Source organism: Gossypium hirsutum, chromosome D02, assembly GCF_007990345.1.
Source record: "Gossypium hirsutum isolate 1008001.06 chromosome D02, Gossypium_hirsutum_v2.1, whole genome shotgun sequence".
NCBI lineage: Eukaryota > Viridiplantae > Streptophyta > Magnoliopsida > Malvales > Malvaceae > Gossypium > Gossypium hirsutum.
Genome location: NC_053438.1, coordinates 39,404,078 through 39,414,530, shown reverse-complemented (window position 1 = coordinate 39,414,530; position 10,453 = coordinate 39,404,078).

Genomic DNA, 10,453 nt, shown 5'->3' with positions numbered 1-10,453 from the left:
AAAACCAACAGTTAAAACCATACAGTTTAGAGAGTCCCAAAAATTACAAACTCTCAAACAAATCCAGAATTTCAATATACCGACAACTCAAAGGCAGTTTTAACTAGTGGTCACCGCTAAGCCTTCGTCGCACCGACCTGCCAATGCCCGAGGGTTGCCTGTACAAAACAGACAAACAGATGTGAGTTTTCGTAAACTCAATGTGTAACCCAATGGAGATAGTCATCCCAAAAATATATACACAGTATTCTTATATGTAGAACAGATACAAATACGGACCTAAGCCCTTAGTAGATATAGATATCATAATCAGATACCTAGACAGATATACAGAATCCTACCCCCATCCTTTACACACCATCTCCATCCATCCCATCGCACCATGTGAGGTTAAAAACACCCACTCATCCCTACACACCATGTAGTGTCAATGTGACACATAACAGATAATATGTAGTCAAGCTGCCAGAATATAGGCAAAAGGTCGTCGTACAAATCACTTCCTCCGCATATATAAATCCTACCCCAACCACAGGTACAGAATACATATACAGAAATAACAGATTTGACATGCTTAACATGCTCGTTTGCAGATAACATAAATACTTAAACAGTATAGTCAAACACACTCATCAGCTTCCTTCTCAAATCAGACTATTAGAATATCAGATCACATGAAAAAGGGTTTAATCAGCCCTTATCGACCCTACGGTAGGCCCACATTCGATCAAAACGACCTGTGTGACCCTAGGGAATATTTAAGAATCTTGGGCCCACATGCCCGTATGGGCCTACACGCCCGTGTGGCCCACACACCAAGATTAGCCTTGCCTGTGTGGCCTACACGGCCTAACCCAAAACCCACAAGCCCATGTGGCATGTTCATGTGGGTCCACACGCCCAACCTAGCCTAGCCAATGTGGCTCACACGATCGTGTCTAGCGCACGGCCACACCTACGACATTCACACGACCGTGTCTCGCACACGACCTGGCACACGCTCGTGTGGCATCGACAGTGCCCTTTTTCAGCTTTCACCGAACCTTAATTTTTCGTGTTTAAGGTACACACCTGGTATGATTTTAATGCTACTGCAATCCCGAGCCCACCAAAACCTAAAGACAGCATTCCAACGATCTACTACCAACTAATTTACGATTTCAACAAAACTAAACTGAGCAACGCTCATATACTTACCACCACAAAAATGACCATACGCATAAATTAAATTGTTGGAGCGAAAATCACTGCTTCACCGTCTTCTCCTACACAATAATTCCCAGAGATTAGATTCCCTACAATCATCGTTACGCCATTACGACGAGAATGAATCAAAAAGCTTACCGAAATCATGCGAAGAATAGAAAAAGTGTGAACAGATTTGAAGGGAAACGAAAGAAAAAGAAAACAAAGAAGTAAATGAGGGATAAAAAGATGAAAACAATAGAACCCAAGAGGAAAGGCAGAAATTGACGTCAGAAATTTGGAGGAAACGGAAAAAATAAAAATAATTAAACTGATACTATCCAAACTTCCCACTAACAACCACATCCCATAAAATCCTCCCCACTAACCACATCCAACCAGTTCAGTCTCCCAACTCCACCGAACCTCTAACAGACAACCAGAACAAAAATTATCACCTTTTCTCACGCAAGGATTCAAACACAAGACCTCCAATAAGCTAGCTCCTTACCACTCGAACTAACAAGCTCATTCTGATATGGATTTACAGACAATTTTATATAATCCCACCCAACAGGGATAAGGCTTAGATAAAAAATAAAAAAATTTCCAAATGTGGGACTTGAACCCAAGACCTCATACACACACCCAGAACACTTAACCACCAAAGCAGATACACATTTGGGTCAAATTTCACAAAAACAAACTTAAATTATTTAGGGAGTTACAAAAATACAACTAAATGTACCTAAATACAGGTAATTAGCTAGATCTAAAAGCATGAAATATAATCATTTTCAAGAGTTATCACTCAACACCTATCGCATCATGCACCAAAATGAGTCATTGTGCAACAATCTCACTGAGTAGCATACTTTGACTAGTTATCCTCTTTTGAAGATAGAATTTCTTGACTTATTGCATGATAATGCCTACCACAAGGGCCAATCCAATTATCATTTGATCACAAGAGAATTCTTCTTACTTTCAAGAAATCTCCTCAGTGAAATCCACAAAGCAATCCTACCATAGGGTAGCGCACTTGTCATACCATCACAAAAGACCATTGATGGAGGCCGTAGGTCTTGTTTGGGGGCCTTCTCCCATTAAATATTTTAAAAACTTGCAAGGTTTTTAATTTCAAATTTCAATCATGTATGATCAATAAGTGCATGACAAGTACGTGTAGCATTTTTTCCTAAACTATATGGCATGCTTATCTCATGTATGCATGACATGCTGGCAATTTTATAATATTCACATTCAATTATTCACAAGAGTCAACTAAACAATTTTGATTCTTTATAGTTTTTCTTTTAAGGGAAAAAATTGAAGAAGTGAATGTGAACCGTGCACCAGGTAGGTTCTCAAGAAAGGGAGGTGAGTTGTACTTGACCACTTAAAAACCTAGTCTTTCCTTGCCAGATCCAATCATAGACATGTACCTTCTCATTACCACACTTCTCATAGTAATCGAATAACCTAAAGAAGTGAATGGAAAAATACAACACATGTATTTTCTCATTATTACACTTCTTATCTTCAATAGATCAACAAACATATAAATAGATGGGTAATAAAAAAAATTGTTAGCCAAAGTTTTCATGGTTCTATTTCTAGAAAATAAATGAAAACTAAAATTACATAATTTTTCATCACAAGGCATTTCTTATGTCTTCGACTGCCATCACTCTATCTTCTCCTTGTCATTGACTTCTTTTTGGAAAAATTACATTTATGTCCTATGTTCATTTCCGACTCACAAGAATTCTATAAATAAAAATAATCCTACGTGGAGGTGATAGTTCACGATCTATTTCCTAAAAACCACAACCTTGGAAAAAAACTTATTATTATATAAAAAAAATATAATATTGCATTCATTCACATACATTCTCCTAAACATATGAATAATTATAAGAATGTCACATCTTATCAAATATTAATTAAACAAGATGAAGAGGGAGATTTGACCTCGGTTTACACCATAAACATAACACAACATGGCTCTTAATACCAATTGTTGGAAAAATCCGGCTTGAAAATGATTTTCTTACATTGTGAACAATAAATATTTTAAAAACCAACCCAGTTTGTGATATTTATAGCAATAAACCTTAGACCGAAATCGTACATGTATTTTTGGATAAGCGGATCCTTGATATTTTTCAGCTTTCAACCAAATGATCTTCTTCGTTATTCTTGTACCACGAACTGCTTCGAGTGTAGGCTTGAACCAATTGAATCAAAACACGGACTAGAAAATATTTTTCCTTCTAGGGTGAAAACGAAAATTCTCTCTTCTATAATAGAAAACCGACAAAATTTTTATTCTAAAAAATATATTTATAAGTTGAGAATAAATTATTTTTATTTTTCGACAGAATAAGAATCTCTCAAAGTTGTGTAAATAGCTCTACTAGTGCCATCTATTTATAGGAAGAGAAGGTAGAACCCTTGTAGAGTTGAAGAAGTTTATTTCCACTAGAAAAATAATATCCTAATTTATCTAGGATATAGGGGCAGCAACCCTAGTTAATGATACTATGGTTTTTTCGTCCCACCTCCTTATATGAAGGGTTTTGGACCTCTCTCTCATCAGGTCCAATTTGTAACACCCCTAACCCGTCTCCGTTGCCAAATTGAGGTTACGGAGCATTACAGTACAAATCAAGACATTTATCTTCAAACAAAAATATAAAATCAATGATAACATTCAATAGCTTATAAAAATTAGGGTAAAATATACGCTTACGAGCCTTAAATCGAGCTTACGAGACCTTAAAAATAGTTTGGGAACAATTCAGGACTAATTTGAATCAAAACAGAAAAATATGTAAAAATTTAAAAATTTTGGAAACAGGGGTCACACGACCGTATGAAATAGCCCAAGTCGTGTGGCTTCACATATGGTCGTGTGGCTAGACTGTGTAACTAACTGTGACCGTGTGAAAAATCATGCACCTTAAAATTAATAAGACACATGGCCGTGTGGCCAGGCCGTGTGGAATAGCTCAAGCCTTGTGCACCTTAACAAGCTTTTAAAACAAAGCAAACTTTCATCCAACACTTAAGTTCCAACCAAATCAAAATCAATCATTTCCATACTTTAAAAACACATTTAAACAAGCCTAAAACATGTCAAAACAATCAACCTAAGTGCCTAACCAATGTGTCCTCATTGACACATTAATTCAATTATCAATCTCAATTCACATGACACATCAACTAGTTTGTATTCAATTTCATAAGTTCATCTATAAAACTCATGCCAAACTTATTATTTCTTCTTAATCATCCACATTCATTCATACCATGATTCAAACACTTAAATAAGGTTTATATCAAATGACCAAAACAACTTTATATGAACATATTCACACCAAGACTAAAGGCACATACACAAGTAAGCTTATACCAAGCTTAAAACGTAACATTTGTAATAAGTATCCAAACATATACAAACACACCTATTACATATACATTCAATAGTTCAAAACACTCCTTAAACACACACAAACATACCAAATCAATCAGCCTATAGGTTCTAAACAATATGCCATTTAAAGGCACCTTAACTTAAAATAATTTACTATCACTCCATAGCCTAAGCTTACTTCACTACAACCGTAAACATTTCAACCACACATATAAACATGTCTAAAACATACATTTACATGTCACTCAAAGTGACCAAAAGACACTTATTTACAAAGCTTTACAAGTTCACCACAAAACATAATCTCCAAAAGATATGAACAAACCAAGTGGACCAAGTAATATATTCATGACACCTATTACATATGAGTCTTGTACATGCCATTTATAACCATAGCCAAAATGTTCAAAAACTACCAAAATGATCGACGGATAGTGTGATAGGGCTCCAACAAGATTCCAACCGAATGAGCTTTCTGGTGATCTATAAAAGAGGAACAACAACTACGCAAGCATAGTAAGTTCGTATAAAGAAACTTAAACTTACCGTTCCTTAACATTAAATCATTCAATCATACTTATTATATCATATAGTACTGGCCTTTCCTAACACCATAATTCATATCATTAGTATATATATTAACAATACATCCTATACGAACATGGTATACAACATGAATTGTTTATAATTACTCATATTGCATCACATATGTGATTAATGCTCTTTTCCATACGTTATTAAAGCTCACCTTATCGTTTCATACGGTCATCGTTATCCATAATTCCATATGTAAGCTTTTACATTCCTTACTTTCCCATTGAACCGTATAGAATAACATCGGATACTTGGGAACACCTTTCCATAGAACCATAACATTTTCAATAATGCTCACACAAGCTGGGAAATGGGTCTGCTCACACAAGCTATGGGTTAGGACATTAGCTACACGATGCTGCTCACATGAGCTGTTGAAAATCCACAAAAAATGCAATACCTCAGCCATCGGTAGGACATCTAAGACCAGAACTTGAAACATATCTCTAATGACATGTCATTTGTATCCTAAGCATTCTCTAGGTTCAAACAGGACTTTTGTCGTTAAGTATCAAATATTGGTTTATTACCAAATCAATTATAAATAACATAACATTAACAAATAATCAACCAAAATAACATTTAATAAGCATAAAATTCACACGAACTTACCTCGATCATAACGGTTGTATCAACAAAAGTCGAGAACTAATCCAAGACTTTCGTTTTTCCTCAATTCAAGTCTAGTTGATTCTTTTCTTGATTTAAATAATAATTTAACTCAATTAAATATTTCAATTAACTACAATTATCCAATTCAAACCTATAATCCATATTAATGTGAGATTACAAAATTACCCTTAATATTTTAACTTTTTACCATTTAGCCCCTAAATCTAAATCTTATAATTTAACCAATAAGAATAAAAGATCATAATTCTCAACTATTCTTAGGGTCTCATACAGTCCCTAACTTTCACTAAATCACAACATTAACCATGAATTTTGTTATTTCCACCATTAAGTCCTTAAACTTTAAATTCATCAAAAAAACTTAACAAAACATGTCTACCTAACAATTAAACTTAATAATCTATCAAAAAAATTCACAAACACTAGTAACTCATGCATGGAAAAACCTTAAAATTTTTACAACTTTACAATTTAACCCTTGAGCTAGCTAGGTTAAGCTAAAACGAGCTCAAAAATATAAAAATCATTAAATACGGAACTCAAAAACCTTACCATGCAAGCCCTTGAATTTGCCAACTTAAAAAAAACATGAAAATGGTGTTCTTCCCTTTAAAATTTCTGTGGAGAAATGAAGCTAAGAAGATGACAACCTTTTGTCATATTTCATTTTAATTATAATTTCATAAATACCAATTTAGCCTTTTAAAACATTAAATTTTACCCCAATACCAAACCACCAAATTCCACTAAAATATAAATATGGTATTTTTACCATCTAAGTCCATTTATTAAATATTCCATCTCTAATTAACCTTTTAACAAAAGAGATAAACTTTTGCATCTTTTTCTGTTTAGTCCTTTTTAATTAATTAACTATCTAAACCTCAAAATTTCTTAATGAAAATATAATACAACCCTAATATAACTCTATAAACATTAAAATATTTATTCACTCATCGGAATTATGGTCCCGAAACTATAATTTTTGACACCACTAAAATCAGGCTATTACACAATTACGACTACTTGGGCCTTTTTGTCCCGATACTCTGTAATATGATCTAACCCAATTCAGTTTTTCTATTTTCAAAAATAAACTTTAATGTCTACATATTAAATAATTTTATCACCCTAATTTTATCCAAGTAAAATTTTGACAATTTTACCCACGTTAAAATTTTGACGATTTTACCCTCAGTAAAATTTCGAGAAAATTCGTTCAATATGTCACAACTCAATATGTTCACTATGACCGAATGATTTATTTTTATTTTTAGACTTCAAAAACAGTTCAAAAATATAAACTTATTCTTCCATCATTTTTAAGTAATCCTATATAGGATTGCAAGTTTCAATTTTTATTTTCGTTTTCATTTCCATTTTTGGAAACCTACATACATTTTCAAATGATTTCATTTCTCCATTTTGGAGAAAACTATAATCATTCCTGAATGTTTCTCATTTCTCTTTTTCTATTCATTCCATTTATTTCTATTCAAACACGCAATTCATTTCTTATTTCAACGAGCTATCGGAGCGAAATTATAGAAGATCCCCTTTAAAATAAAAAAAATTCATCGAATTGAGTATGATTGTATGTGTGATAGCATCTACTATACCAGGAATATCAATGAACCCGATTATTGCAATTGCTCAGGATATTCTTTTTTAATTTAGCTTCTAGAATACATTTCTTAGTTTAAGGTCCCTCTTTACTAACTGGAATCAAAGAATTAGTAGATCTGTTTCGCCCAATATGATCTTATTTTATCTCATGGCAACCATTACATCTTCCTTCATGAAAAGTCAATCACTATCAAATAGTGATCAAGTCATCCATCATAAAGATGGGCGACCCATGGCCACATTTACTTTGCATCAACCATGTAATACCAACGAAAGGATATCATTTACCCATGTTTTGGACTATGAATTCTACTATTGTGAATGACGCTACATACTACAGAAGTCGTACACCAATGCACCAGCTTTCAATTCCTTATCTATTTAAACTCAGGCTTTTATTTACATCAAAGTGTATGAGTCATGCATACATAGTCCGCCATCCACTCAGGATTAGGTATGTCACACTACGAACGTCACAAGTTAAAAAATCCATAAAAGACTTCAAGATCTATTTTACTTGGGTCATGTCCGATGTACTGTCAGTCCAGTCAGTCACATTTCTGTCTCTATCTTTTGGGAGTCATCCGCTTTTATGCCCAAGACAAAACGTCTCCCCGACTGGACTTGATAAACGACATATTAGTCTTTTGATCAGTTTGCTTATTTTTGATTAAACTAATGATATGTTTAGGTTCGTCTACTAATACAAGTTGTCATTTTGTACTATGATCAGACCACGTAATAACGCTTAGTATTAGTTAAACATTTAGACAAATAATGAGCAACATTTTCTTCTATTTTTCTTTGCGTGCAAAAACTATGTGAGGACAATAACACAAAATATATTAATTTAATACTACACTCAGGGCATCAGATCCAACACGACGTCCATTACCTGATTATACCAATCAGGGCGAATTTGCTTTCAAGGTAGTGGTTCTTTCACGATACAATGATTACTTTAGTATTTATTTATGCTCAGTTTATTTTACCCAGTCAGTGCTAACGAGTTTGTTCTGCAATAGTATTTTTTCCAACAATTTTTAATCTATGTGGAAATAATTTAAATTTGTTTGTTTGTTTTTAACCTAATAAAATGTCATGTTAGCAATTTACACATGACTTAACGGAAAATTATTCCACGTAGATAACAGAGTTAGTGAAACTTAATGAAATGTGAAAATTGAACTAAAATTAAAGTTTGATGTATATAAATGCATCAAATTAAAGTTGATGTATAACATTACAAATTGTATCAAAATTCGTGTATAATTTTGATATTTATCTGATTTTTATATATTATAAATATAAATAAGTACGGATATAGATGAATTTGCGAATATATAAAAGGCATGATGATTTATTTGGCCCTCCAACTTTTCAAAAAAAAGTTATTTTAGCCATTTATTTAATTTTTCATCTTTTTTAGTCATTGAACTTTCACTGTTTGTCAAATCACCCTAAAATTGATGAAAAAGTTAACGCTTATTAACTTTGTTCATGTGGCATCCACGTAAATGCCCCGTGTATGCCATATTAGCAATTAATTAACTTTTTAAGAATAAAAGTATATTTTTTTATAATTTTTATAATTTTTAATAATGTTAAAATTTTATTTAATAATTTTTTAAATTTTAAATATTTAAAAGATTATTTAATTATTGACGTGACATTCACATAAATGTCATGTCAACAAAATTAACAAATATTAATTTTTTATCTATTTTAAGATAATTTGATAAAAATATAAATAAAAAATATAAATATAAATAAAAAGCTAAAATGACTATTCTAAAAGAATTGAAAGATCAAATAAATCATTATATATAAATACATAAATAATATTCAACCTATAAATACCCAAAATCCAGCAAGGCAAGCAAAGAGAGAGGCAGCAATTGGAAAGATTGTCCCAACATTTGGCGCTGTGCAGCGGATATGCCAACCCGAACCCAGCTTGTTATAATGGCATGCATCCCAGGCCCCACCAAAAGCGCTGGAGGTGCATGTGCCACGCGTTTTTCAACAGCGGGGGGCCTTTAAACAGCAGCAAGTGAGGAAATAAATAAAATGAGTGGCACCAAAATCAAGAAAAAGAAGACGACCGTATACGGAGAAGGACCATACCAATACGGTAAATGTCCGACACACCCACAGGTACCAGCCTCAACCTTTTGGCGCTGGGCCCCCCTCTCTTCCAAATGAATGATATAATATGCTCCTGCTTTATTTGATATAATGATTAACACTTAAAAAATAATTATTTAAGAAAATTCAAACGCTCTTTTAGTAGTTTAGCCTTACTTCTTGTTAAATATAAAAACATTATTTATGATCAATACTTAACAAAGAATTACATTTGGTGATGGTTAGTATATTAGTGACACTAACTTTATTTTCAATTTCTATCACTAATAATATATTCTTTTAAAATGTTAGTAATTTAAATAATACATATGAGTTAAAAGCATATCTATTTCAACCAGTTGGATTCAATTCATTTAAATGTTAGTAATGTGAATAATCATGATTCAAATCTTTAATTAATCTAAATGTAATTAAATTATAATAAACCTCCTATAGGGGTGAAAGTTATAATTATATTATAAATATATTTAAAATGTAAATGAGTTTTAATTGAAATGGCAAAGTAGATATGTTGAAATTTGGCTTAAGTTTAAATTTATTTTGTAAAGTTATGGTATTTTAGTCGTTACTCAACCGAATTAATATTTAGTTAACTTATGATATTAACTTAGTCAAAAACTTATTATACAGTATAAATAATAATATCAAAATCATAAGTGTTCTCATTTACTTTAGAGTTTGAATATAGTCCTATTTAAATCGAGGATAATATTCAGATAAAATCTCTCCACTAATATATCAACTACAAATATTATTATCAATTTTAGTTAAAGTAGATAGTAATTATATTTGGAATTATAACTATATAATCTATACAATACTATTACA